We start from the raw sequence: 14,303 nt of genomic DNA on the forward strand, positions 1-14,303 counted from the left end.
TCATGTAAAGTAAATTACTCTTTGACTCTTTATGGGTCCCCCGCTAGTACAGCGGTATGTCTCCGGATTTACAACGCTAAAATCAGGGGTTCGATTCCCCTCGGTGGGCTGAGCAGATAGCCCTATGTGGCTTTGCTATAAGAAAAACACACACGCAAACACACACTCTTTATGGTAAATCAGTGTAAAATGTGTAAAACAATTAATATAATTTAGGGTTTAAATAGTGAACCATGAATGCATTGTCTGTATTCATTATATTAGGTCAGAAGAATAACTTATAAAGTTAATACTAACTGATTCGTTCACGTGTCCCTAAAAATATTAGCTATGTTTGTTTTGAATTTCGCGCAAAGCTACACGAGGGCTATCTGCGCTAGCCGTCTCTAATTTACCAGTATAAGACTAGAGAGAAGGCAGTTAGTCATCACCACCCACCGCCAACTCTTGGGCTACTCTTTTACCAACGAATAGGGGGATTGATCATCACATTATAACGCCCCACGGCTGAAAGGGTGAGCATGTTTGGTGTGACGGGTATTCGAACCCGCGACCCTCCAGTACCTTAACCACCTAATCATACCGAGCCTATTAGCTATGATATAAGAAGTGTTGTAGAGGCGTATTAGCTCTATGCCTTTTTTTTGCGTTAACGCATGACTACTTGCGTTATAAATTTCATACAGTTTCTTATTAAGAAACTTTAGGTTTTAACAGGTGTTAAATCCTGAAAGTCTTCTTCCTTAATTCTTTAAAAACGTGAAATTATTTATATTTGTAAGTTGTATTCATACGTATACATCAAAGGATTATATATTATTCATTTTTAGAAACTATTTCAACTATATAGTTTTGTTTGGTTTATTTTAAATTTCGTGTAAAGCTACACGAGCGCTATCTGCTCTAGCCATCCTTAATTTAGCGATGTAAGACTAGATAGAGGGAAGTCAGTTAGTCATCACTACCCACCGCCAACTTTTGGTCTACTCTTTTATAAACGAATAGTGGAATTGCCCGCAACGTTATAACGTCCCCACTGCTGAAATGACGAGCATGTTTGGTGCGACGGGGATTCGAACCCGCGACGATCGGATTACAAGTCGAGTGCCTTAACCTTCTGGCCATGCCGGGCGCCAACTATATAGGCTCACAATCTTTATGTATTAGGATGGTTTATGTGGTTCACTAGGTATTCTGCCGGGCTATTGATCGCAGGTCCAAAGCTCAACTACGACGAGCCGATGAATATGTACCACATTTTCTGTTGTGGAAGTGTTATAAATATGATAGTCAATTCTGCAATTTAGTTAAGACTAGCCACGTAGGCGGCAGCTGTGACTGACTGGTTATCTTCCCCTGGTAAGTAATTCCAACTTAAGGAAGGTTTTTACATAAATCATTAAAAATATAAAAGAGAAGAAAGGTAGAAACTCGGAAAATATATGTATGAAAAGAAACATCGGAGCTTATAACAAATACAGATGTTTGAAACTTTTTAGTTTTGTATATTATAATATTATTAGTTTCAGAAACATTATACATTTAAAATATGTTTTTCTCCAGTCAAGATGTAGTTTTTACAATTACAATTTAATTTTGACAAAATTACTACCCTACCTGCTGCCATTACACATTAGAATCACTTACCAGATGGAAGGTAGATGATTAGTGTCATCCACGGAAATGATTTAACCGTCAATCTTATGAAGTTCTCAAAACTTAGAGAGAGAGAATATTTTGTATTATTCCTCGGATTTGAACTCGGGTTGCCAACTCGAAAAAATTCAGAGATTTACTACTGGCCAACCCACAGCCATCGTTAGTTTATAATATTTTTATGCACAAAGAAATGCTGCTATGATAGGAAACTGCAGCTCGTTTCCCGATTTTGAAAGACGTTGATCGGTAATTGGGTGTAACGTGATAAGAAGTTCGCATTAATTATTTACGTGAACCAATCACAAAGTATCATTCAAAATAGCTCGGGTTGTAGCTTGTTTTTAAACGCAAACTTGCACAATAGACAATCTTTGCTGTACCTAGAGCAGAAGTTAAACGCAAACTTGCACAATAGACAATCTTTGCTGTACCTAGAGCAGAAGTTAAACGCAAACTTGCACAATAGACAATCTTTGCTGTACCTAGAGCAGAAGTTAAACGCAAACTTGCACAATAGACAATCTTTGTTGTACCTAGATCAGAAGTTAAACGCAAACTTGCACAATAGACAATCTTTGTTGTACCTAGAGCAGAAGTTAAACGCAAACTTGCACAATAGACAATCTTTGCTGTACCTAGAGCAGAAATTAAACGCAAACTTGCACAATAGACAATCTTTGCTGTACCTAGAGCAGAAGTTTTACCAGGATCTAAGCTCTCGAGCTTACTTATCATCACTGTTCAGTACCTTAACACACTCTTTCGTACAGTTATCCCTGGCTATAGAATTAATACAAGGTCAGTAGCAAGCTTTCACACTAGAAATAGTCTAGGTAAAAGTTGTCATCGTTGGAATTTCGTAGTATTACTAAAGTAATCATATTTGACTTTATTAAGTAGGTCCAAAATATTCCGAACGCTGTGGGTGCGTTTTAAGAGTAACAGTATATCTTTTAGCGTGATGATGAGTGGTAAGGTAGGTACTGCAGTCTGACTTGCCTTTCATCTGGTCAGACCTCCTACATTGGCTCAGTGGCAAATTTGAAGGCTTACAAAGCTAAAAGCTAGGTTTCGATGTCGTGGCGGGCACAGACAGATCGCCTATTGTGTACTTTTATGCTTAGCGACAAACTAACAAACTTTCTAGTCGGTAGTTCAAAATTAGGAACTGAAGCAGATAGATAGCCTAAGCAGCACTAACATACAAATGCAAATGATTGATTGATTATTTAAAATCAAGCACAAAGCTACACAATGGGGTATCTGTGCTCTACCCACAACGAGTATCGAAACCCGGTTTCTGGCAGTATGAGTCCGCAGACGTACCTCTATGCCATTAGAGGTCTACAAATATAAAAGATGTAGTTCTTCCTTTTAATGTGATATAATTTCTTTGGTAAAAGCAACAATGCCTTCATGGCAGTGTCATCCAATTCTCATTACACCAAAGAAATGCATATTGTTAAATAATGAGGAATATTTAATATCAAACAATTATTACTTACATGTTGAAAAAGCTTCTGTTCCAAATGTTTAGAAGTAAGACATAGCTCAACTTGATATTACATAGAGTTCAAAATAAGATTTGAGGCAATCATGAACTTCATTATTTACCAAATTAATAATAAACTAAAGTCTTGAATTTATCCATGTTATTTTCGCAATGGCATTCACGTTCAGCCAAGAAAACAAATATCTTAATGCTTGATGGGTCAAACAATAAAATTAATTTGTTCTGGAATGTTTATTAATTTATACTAATATAATGGCAAGATAACTAGTTAATACCAGCTTCAAAGGAAGACTCTTGAACTGGTAATCTTGATATGAAAAGAAAAGGGTAAAGGACTGAAAGACTAAAACCCAGCCTCGAATAACATTCATCTTCAGTTGAGACAGTTTCACGCGAAAATATTAATAAAAAATTATGATATGTCATCAGCATTCGTGTACATATAAAAGGTTCAAACACCATCATAGTTTTTCTAGTTCATAAAATAATAAAGCTGCTATTTAAAAAAAAAAAAACACTTGCACTGAAAAGTACGAAGAGTAGTACGATGACGTCACAAAGTTTAAACCTCGAGAAGTTTCTCCAGCCATAATTACTCCCATATGATCAAGAAGCGGTGTATTCATAAACATTGTTCTCTTGTCACTGGCTATAGGAAGTATATTTGAAAGTGTTATTGGAGAATGTTACACGGCCTGTTTGTTTGAAACTTTCCAGTCAGAGCTACTTGCACACAGCCAATCCTAATTTTACACTGATAGACTTAAGTAAAGGCAGCCGATTGTCAGTACCCACTATCAACTGTTGTCTTATAACCATTCTTCTGTAACACCGAGCAAAGCGTTGCGCCAGCAGGACGCGAACCGTTAATCCTCGGTTTGTAATCTGGGCGTACTAACCACTAAGCCAAACGTTGCGTATCTTACATAGATTGGTAATGTGACTACACAAAATATATTACATATATTTCAGTAAGCATTCAAAATATTTTATCCTAACATTTTGATAAGAGCTTTTTGCATTAAATAGATTCAATCTTCTTTAACATATACAGAGTAGATCAAAAATACGCTTTAGATAGATAGCATGTTACTTCAGTGGTAATGTTTATGAGGGGTTTTCAAAAGTTGTTACCCTAAACTTTCACGCACCACTGTTACATTTTGAATTTATAATCGTATGAAGATTATTAACTATTCAATACGCACAGCTATGACTGTTAGTATGGCCCCTGCCAATTGGAAATGTCTATATGATACATTATTTTGGCCCAGCCTGAAGCGTTATAATAAAGCATAGAAACTCCCGCATGCTTCAACTGTAGCAAAATTGATTACCCATATCATCTTGCCACTCTTCAATCTACATTTGAAATTGCTTAAAATCAATAAACTTGGCGCGAAACTACATCATCGATAAAACACTTCTTCAAAGAAGCGCGTTATTGATTTAACTACATCTTTAACATTGAAGTTCCTTAGCTGTTAGACCATGAAGCTCTAAAAATCCGGATATTATACGTATTAGGTCGTTCTCAAGTGAAGTTTTACCTACCTTTATCGACTTGCTATCACATATAGTAATTCTAAATGTAAAAAATATTAGAAAGAGAAAAAAATTATTTTGTATTTAAATTGAACAAAAAATGAAATTGGGTCTATGATTCTTAATTACATTGATGGTTTTAATTATAGCCGTGATTACATTTCCTTTGTTTGTTTGTTTCGAATTTCGCGCAAAGCTACTCGAGGGCTATCTGCGCTAACCGTCCCTAATTTAGCTGTGTAAGACTAGAGGAAAGGCAGCTAGTCATCACCACTCACCGCCAACTCTTGGGCTACACTTTTACCAAAGAATAGTGGGATTGACCGTCATATTATAACGCCCCCACGGCTGGGTGGGCGAGCATGTTTGGCGCGACGGAGATGCGAACCCTCGGATTACGAGTCGAACGCCTTAACACGCTTAGCCAATTACTTTTGCTATGAATTTAAATACAAAAATAAATTCTTTTTTTTTTTTTTCTATCTATTTCCATTATTTCTTTCAAAAGTATGAATTGTTTCCGGTTTTGTCTAGACAGAAACATATGCACATACTATGATAATTCATTATTAAATAATTATATAGTAAACGTGTTTGTTTGTAATTGAGCTGCCCCCCCCCGCTAGTACAGCGGTATATCTCCGGATTTACAACGCTAAAATCAGGGGTTCGATTCCCCTCGGTGGGCTGAGCAGATAGCCCTTTGTGGCTTTGATATACGAAAAACACACACGTAATTGAGCACAGTGCCACACAGTGGTCTATCGGTGCTCTGCGCTTCACGGATATGGGAACGCGACTTCTTACGTTAAAAATCCAAAAACATACTGCTGTGCTACTGGTGGGCTTATTTATTTTGTTTTGAATTTCGCGCAAAGCTACTCCAGGGTTATCTGCGCTAACCGTCCCTAATTTAGCACTGTAAGACTAGAAAGAAGGCAACTAGTCATCACCACTCACCGCCAACTCTTGGGCTACTCTTTTACCAACGAATAGTGGGATTAACCATAACATTATAACGCCCCCACGGCTGGGTGGGCGATCATGTTTGGCGCGACGGAGATGCGAACCGGCGACCCTCGGATTACTAGTCGAACGCCTTAACACGCTTAGCCAATTACTTTTGCAATGAATTTAAATACAAAAATAAATTCTTATTTATTTTTTTCCATCTATTTCCATTATTTCTCTCAAAAGTATGAATTGTTTCCAGTTTTGTCTAGACAGAAACATATGCACATACTATGATAATTCATTATTAAATAATTATATAGTAAACGTGTTTGTTTGTAATTGAGCCGCCCCCGCCCCCCCGCTCGTACAGCGGTATGTCTCCGGATTTACAACGCTAAAATCAGGGTTCGATTTCCCTCGGTGGACTGAGCAGATAGCTCTTTGTGGCTTTGCTATACGAAAAACACACACAAACACACATGTAATTGAGCACAGTGCCACACAGTGGTCTATCGGTGCTCTGCGCTTTACGGATATGGGAACGCGACTTCTTACGTTAAAAATCCAAAAACATACTGCTGTGCTACTGGTGGGCTTATTTATTTTGTTTTGAATTTCGCGCAAAGCTACTCCAGGGTTATCTGCGCTAACCGTCCCTAATTTAGCACTGTAAGACTAGAAAGAAGGCAACTAGTCATCACCACTCACCGCCAACTCTTGGGCTACTCTTTTACCAACGAATAGTGGGATTAACCATAACATTATAACGCCCCCACGGCTGAAAGGGCGCGCATGTTGGGTGCGACCGCGATTTGAACCCGCGCCCCTCGGAGTACGAGTCGAACGCCTTAACACACTTGGCCACGCCGAGCCTATCAAGGGACTCAAAAATGTGAAGTGATAAATAACCTCTTAACGTTGTATTAAATGTAGAATATACACTTTACTAAATTAAATATTTGATTACTTTTTCTTATACAAATACTTAATGATCATTAAGTTATTTGGGTTAAAAATTGAATTTATTAACCCGGGATAAATATGGTTAAAACTTTCAGTGTTTAATTTTCACTGAAAAAAGAAAAGTAAACGTACATGTTTACCCGTGACTTGTAATGAGAAAATCCCTTTTAACTATAATTTTGTAAAATTTTATGTTTATTATACGTAAATTATTGATAGTGCATTTGTAAATTAGTAACTTTAACTGTGTTCTACTTTAAAAACATAAATAGCTTTTTGCGTTCATTGGAAGAATATTAACATTTTATGTTTCCAACTGGTTACTTTAACTCAAGTCCGTAATTCAAATTAAAGACAGCAGCCGATAGCCTTAGTAGCTTTATCATGCATACAAAGTACAAATACTACCCTTCAATGGCACAAATAAGGCTTAAGAAAATTCAATCTTAAAATTAAAGTTGAGTGTAGTTGCAGTAAACATCTTATGACCACTTTCTTTATTGCGGTATCGTTCGTCATACGCCCAAGGCTAAGTAAGATGAAGAAGTGAAACGTTTTAGGTAATAAAAATAAAGAAGCGATTGTTTTGCAGGATTTTATAAGATCGATTGGCTTATAAATTTAACGTTGTTACAAACAGAAAACATGCACAAATCAAAAAGTATTGATTTTGCTTTTGAATTTTGAGCCCTAAATTGCAAAGGTTGGCATTATCATGTTAGTTCTCTACAATTTTCCCAGTGGCTCAGCGGTATGTCTGCGGACTTACACGCTAAAATCCGGGTTTCGATACCCGTGGTGGGCATAGCACAGATAGCCCATTGTGTAGCTTTGTGCTTAATTCAAAACAACAACAACAAAATCTCTACAATTTTCATGCGGTGTTATGCATTTTTTAAAATCTTCGAGTGAGATTTAGATCCTGAACATTTAATCACGTAGATATTGTAGAGACTTACGTAGATATTGTAAAGACGGTGTCTTATGCAACTTCATATAAACGTGTTACGAATTGACACTGATATTCTTATATTACTTTTTCAGTAGAATTTTATTATTTTAACTAACATTTTATGATCTTGTATAATACCCATCGAATCACCTTATTAATTTGATTAGTGACGCTACACATTTTATGTCTTATTGTAGATCTTTGAAAGCATTTAGAATGAGACAAAGAAAATTTAAACTTGCAATTAATAATTATATGGTGGATATTGACTACTTTGAACTCCTTGAGATTGCAGTTGACATGCGGCAAATATATAAAGGATTTTTTTTTCTTAAATCAGCTCTGGCTTGCCAAATAATGTCAGTCAAAAGATCTGCAAAAATTAGAGAAAACCTACACGCGGATCATGGAGGCAAAATATCCATACAACCAAATAAAGGCTGCTAGATTTTGGCTACTGGATCACACACACGCGCCTCTCTCTTCACGCTTACACATGCAGATAGGATAGTTCCACATAAGAACTAGGTCAGTTTTATTAATGTTACCATTGATCACAAGATGTCAGTTTCTGCAAATATTGATCATCTGAGAAAAAAAATCAGTAAGTAGTTTTACCCTTCTTAAATACACTGTAACTCAAAAAATGTCAAAAAAAATTCAGTATGATGAGAGCGACTTTCATGACTAGAATTTCGTATTAAATCATTTGTGTGCATCAGTGTCAAAATTAGCAATTTCAAGTTACAGAATAGGAACAGCCAAACCAATATCTTGCGTTTTTGGCTTGTTTTTACAAGCATTACTACACGACACAGGATTCTAGTTAGCCAACTGCTACTCTCAGCAACTACGACCATATTTTATCTACTGTATCAATACATGAGAAAATTGGCATCTGAAATTATACAAAAACTGAAATCGGTCAAGTAATTGGTCAGTGAGGCCAAGAAAGATATAGAAAATATATCCACTGGCAACTTCAAAGGTGTTGAGTGAGATCACTCAGACGGAATCAAATTAAACACAATGAAGACTGGTAGAAAGATGCGGAAGGAAAGATTATGATTTGTTAGCACGCCCAAAGTTGTGGAATGGATATACGAGCAGGCATCGTCATCAATCACAGTAACATATGGCCCAGTCTGTGGAAAGATGGACATCTAGTGCTTGAACTGTCAGCGACCAGAACTGGACGATCCTGTTCATTCAGAACAAAATGTGAAGTATACAAAGATGTCTGATAAACCAGTAACAGTGAAGAGTGACAGGATCACACTCCTGACAAACTCTTTAATCTCATGGTAACATTGTAGACAACTTTTATTTAAAGGGCATTGATAAATCAATAACAGTGGAGATTATGAATGAACAGGCTTCCTAAACCTTATGACAGATTGAGAATATTAGAGACAGCTTTTGTTTAAAGAGCATCATTAAATCAATAACAGTAAGAATTGTATTCCTGACAAACTATCTAACCTTATGACAGCATTGGAGACAATTTTTATTCAAAGGACATCAGTAAGTCAATAAAAGTAAAGAATATGAAAGGATCATGCTTTGACTGAATCCCTAATCTCAAGACAGATTAACAACAGTACTGGAGATAGTTTTGTTTAAAGAAATCAGTATATCCTTTTAACGATTTGAATTTCGTTTAAGAGACCTAAATTCCAAACTACAGGGTGGTCCGTAATCTTTACCCATCCATATATCTTATGTATCCAGTGTATCTGTGTGCTGTCCCTTATTCTTGCTGCATAATATTATGCGACGCCATGTTCTGTGAGACATTTTCCTCAACATAGCAGGGGTTATTGTTCCAAATGCGGCGGTAACAGCTGCCTTCAACTCATTAGTATTATTGAATATAACATAATAACATATGGATGGGCAGGGACTTACGGGCCACCCTGTACAGTGGTATATCATTTAATAACAGCGTAGTTAGTAAGGCGTGGCCCTTGAGCAACCTAACAAGATCTCAGGATGATGTCATCAGTGAAATAGTCTTTAGATTGTAGGAAAAAATAGGGTGTATCAAAGCTCGCACTGGTCAACTGGAATGCTGAAAGAAGCAGAGTGGATGAAGGAAAGTGGAACGAGCAGGGAAAAAGACAGAAACCACTGAAAGCAGATTAGATTGGGCATTATTCTAGAAAAGGCTTGAGAATATTACTAAAGAAAAGAATATATGTATGTGTGTATGTGTTAAAGGTATGTTTCAAAAGAAATAATAACTGACAGTGATGACGTATATATAGAATAATAATATTTACTGCCAGCCGGTTTCTTTTCTGTAATCAGAGTATATATTTATTTACACACACACACGTTCCAGAATTAACATATTATCAAAATTAATAAAGTACTTCACTACATATGAACCAAAAACAGAGTTGATGTTGTTCGATTTACATTCGTCTTAACTGCTGGCTTGGTATGGCCAGATGGTTAGAAAGCTAGACTTAAAATCTCAGAATCGTAGGTTGGAATCCCCATCAAATCAAACATGCTCGCCCTTTCAGCTGTAGAGGAGTAATGATATAACGGTCAATCCGTTGGTAAAAGAGTAACCCAAAAGTTGGCGATGGGTGGTGATGACTAGCTGTCTTCCCTCTAGTCTTACACTGCTACTTTGTACAGCTTTGCGCGAAATTCGAAACGAAACAAACCTGTACTCGTTAATTCTTCTTTAAGTTGTTAAAATGAACAAATACACATCATATTATTATATAGCGATAGATATACACATGAATGAATCACAATCCCAAAGCTTCCCTTCTGGCCAAAGTCCAAAGTCAGACATTATCTAACACATAATCAATCGCATTTTGTATAAATATTAAACAAGAAGCAACCAAACAGCGTTGAAAAGAAATCACGTCAACTATGTTCAAGCTCTTTGCTAACAACATAACAATAGCAAATTAATATACTGTGTCTTTAGTAACGAACATTGTTCGGATGAATCATTTATATCACAAACCCCTTCAGTAAAAAGACCCTAAGGTAATATTTCATTCATGCTGATTTGAACTTAATTATGAATAGAAAAGAAGCAATTTCAAAACAATCACGTGTCCTAACTCAAGTTCATAGTATGTAAACACCCTCAACTTGAGGAAGTTCCGTTAGGTGAGAGATTCCTTAAACCTTTCCACAATTTCTTAAAACAATATCTCAATTCTACAACAAAGAAAAGTAATTGGATAAAGTGTGATCGCTTTCACCCTTAAGAAGCTTCGATAATAATATAGTCATAAAGATCACTAAAAGTAATATTTAATGTAACTATTAACGCTAATCACTGAGTATTCGAAGCTATTAATGTTGTTTTGGTTTTTTTTTCAAGTAATGTATTAACGCAAGCAACTTGTTTTGTTGAGTTGCTAGTTTATGTACAGTGGAAATAAACCACCAGAAAGTACATAGCGCCATCTTTATTTTAATGTACAAGTTTATATCTAAATATACAAATGAAACAAAATTGTTTTTAATTTTATCACAAGTAGGTATCGATATACACCTAACCTAGCTAGTTATAATGATATAGAAAATTTGAATGCTACAAATAGTGGCGAAAATACTACTATAACCGAATTGTTTAGAATTGAAATAAATTTAAATAATTCAGTATTTTCAGTTTTGGCTTTCTTGTTTTAAAACTTTTGTAGCATTAAAACTTTCTATATTAGAATAGCTAACTAGGTCCCATATCTATCTATTCCTACTTGTCTTATAACATTTAAGTTTTTATTGTACTTGTTTGGTTCCTTTTTATTAGATATATTTTTGTGTGCCAGTAATGTCAAGCATGGATCGCTCGTATACCCGACTCGACTTTGTTACTCATTGGGATCCTTCAAAACCTAACCATAAATCTAATTTTTCGCCCAAAGTAGCGTATTTTCCGTTTTATGTATGTATTAATATACATATACTCACGATGTTAGAAAAACGCGTTGTTTCAAGAAATCTTAATAGAAATTAATAAAAACTCTATAACTGGACCGCTTTCGAAAGGTGGTCCCTGAAGAAGGAATGTCTACCTTTCAAAAGCCCTCTGGTTATAGGGATTTTATTCATTCATATATATATATTTATTTATTTATAAATGTGTGTATATATACATACTAGTATCGTTTTTTGGTATCAGAAAGGAATCACTGTGACCCCAGACGAAATTTTTTTATGAAAGAATTAGAGCGATAAGGTTCGTCATTTTTTCTATACACTTGTCTTGAAAAAAAAAAACTACTTATTCGGATATTTTAAAGGTGGTTTTTATTACCGCCATTTTGTTTCATCACGATCCCAACTATTCAGTACCACCGTTCTTAATGACATAGAGAAAGAACAAATGGTTTGTCAGTTTCCAGATAAGACAATAAAATGAGATTCTTACATTCCAAGGCATAGGTAAATCGTATTAAACATCGGTGTGAAAAGATAAAAAAAAAATCCGTAAATACGTTTGACAAATCTTAGTGTTCAAACACGATCAAGTACTCGTAACTCTTTCACTGCAGCGTTTATAGATAAACAGGTTCTTCTCGTGTGTTTTAGAAATAGTTTTTATGTGTGTTTAACAATAGTGAGAGAGTTAAGTACTTTTTTTTAGCGAATAAATAAGAGATCCTAAATATGCTCATTTATATATGTGTATGTGTTACGTAGGAAGCGGCCTCCCTTACTTTTCAATCTATCCTGGTAAAAATTACTCTCGTGAAAAGCGAAAGAATGCATAATATTTAAATTCATAATCACGAGATTGCAAGATACTAAGGCGAGCCTTGAGCCCCAGATATAATGGGTGCACTTACGGCGCACATTTCCCGGCTTCGCTCCGTCAAATAAACCTTGTTCTCTTCACTTTTAATCTGCCTCCTACAGCTCTCTCTCTCTCTCTCTGTGTGTGTGTGTGTGTGTGTGTACACCTACATTAGTATGCAAATATTTTATTATACCATTTAAGTCTCGTAGTTTTATATTGTGTTTGTGAAATAAAAGTACAGTATTTTAAATACATTAGAAAGATCATCAAAATAACCAAGTTATTGATTTTCTCTTCTCATCTACGACTTTAATATGGTATCCATTTAAATTTAACATTTTAATAGAAAACCAACACAATTACAAATAAGTGCAGCACGTACGTGTTTAAACTTTAATAAAGATGCCTACTATAAATGGAAAGGGTTTTTAAATTTCACGCGACTGCTTTTAGTTTCTTTACCAACAATCACCGGCAATAATTAGGGATTTTCAAATTATCATGCAGGTAAGGATTGGCTCATTTCTTTCAAATACATCGTCTAACAGATAATACAGCATGGTGTTACCGTAAAAAACCAAAACACAGATTTAACACTTTTGCCAGTTAAAGTCAAATCTTTACAAGATGTTATTTGAGTTGTTTTTTTCTAAATTATAGCAGACTTCCACTATTCACCAAGTACTTGAATTATACATTGGACAGATATAAAAGATACAGTACCTAGTCCTATAACATTAGACGAGACAATGGAAAGAAAAAATCATTGAAAGAGAAGATAGATACCTAAAAAATCAATTCTCTTAAATACTGAAGGAAGACTGAAAAACCTTGCTGGTGAAATTAAGAAGTCATGTTAATAGTTTAAATAAACAAAATATCAAAAACATTAAAGAAATACGAGTTTATTCAGAGTAGCAACAAAAATGCCCTTACTCCACAAAGTGAATATAAAAAAAAACAAAGAGACTAGCATTTTGGACAGCTGAGTCCAAACTGTATATAGTTGTCAAAGATCAATGACAAATTGCAGAAGGACTGCCTTTTACCAACAGACACAGAAGACTGATTGTTTGGGATGTAATGTGTGCAAATGGTCTGGGCCATCCTCACAAAATCAAAGGAATCATGAGTAAGCATACATAACGATGTCTATTGGTCCATCACACTATACCCTCTGGAAAGAACCAGACTGACAGAATTTGATGCTTCAGGAAGATATTGACCCCAAACACTGTCAAGCTCATTAGCAAAGAAAGAAGCTCAAGAAATCTCCACATAATAGATTGGCAGCTACAAAACACAAAACTTAAACCTTTAATAAATTTGACATCTGATGCATCTCACACTCAACAAAAGTACCAACTGTACTCTGGACAAAGCTTCATGAAAAAAATCAATCACACTACACCAAACTCTGAGAAAGCATAATAGACATACTGGCACAATGATACTGCTAATAGCATTACATTTGTGAAACATTACATAAAACATTGTGAAAAGCAGATATTAAAATGTAGCTTTTTAAACAATTTCCAGCTGTTATTAAAATTGTGTGTTTCTCATTGTTTCATGAATACTCTCAGATACACACTGGAAAATATCATATCCCATGAAAACAACTCTCTTATGAAAAATGAGTAAAAACACTAATAAGTATACGTGATTAAATGAAAGAACACCTTAATGTCATGTGCTTCAAAAATATATACTTACACCCCATTGATCGTATAAAGACATTAAAATTATGTATCTATGTCTTTTGTTACAGCATTGCCACATTGGCTATCTGCTGTGCCCACCGATGGGAACTGAGCCCCTGATTGTAGCATTGCAAATCAAAATACTTACACTTGTCCCATTGGGGCACAAATGTAAAATTAAAAGCAGTTAAATTAAAGGTTATCCTACACCTCAGTTTAAAAACAAACATTCAG

This window comes from Tachypleus tridentatus, chromosome 7 (genome assembly GCF_004210375.1).
Source record: "Tachypleus tridentatus isolate NWPU-2018 chromosome 7, ASM421037v1, whole genome shotgun sequence".
NCBI lineage: Eukaryota > Metazoa > Arthropoda > Merostomata > Xiphosura > Limulidae > Tachypleus > Tachypleus tridentatus.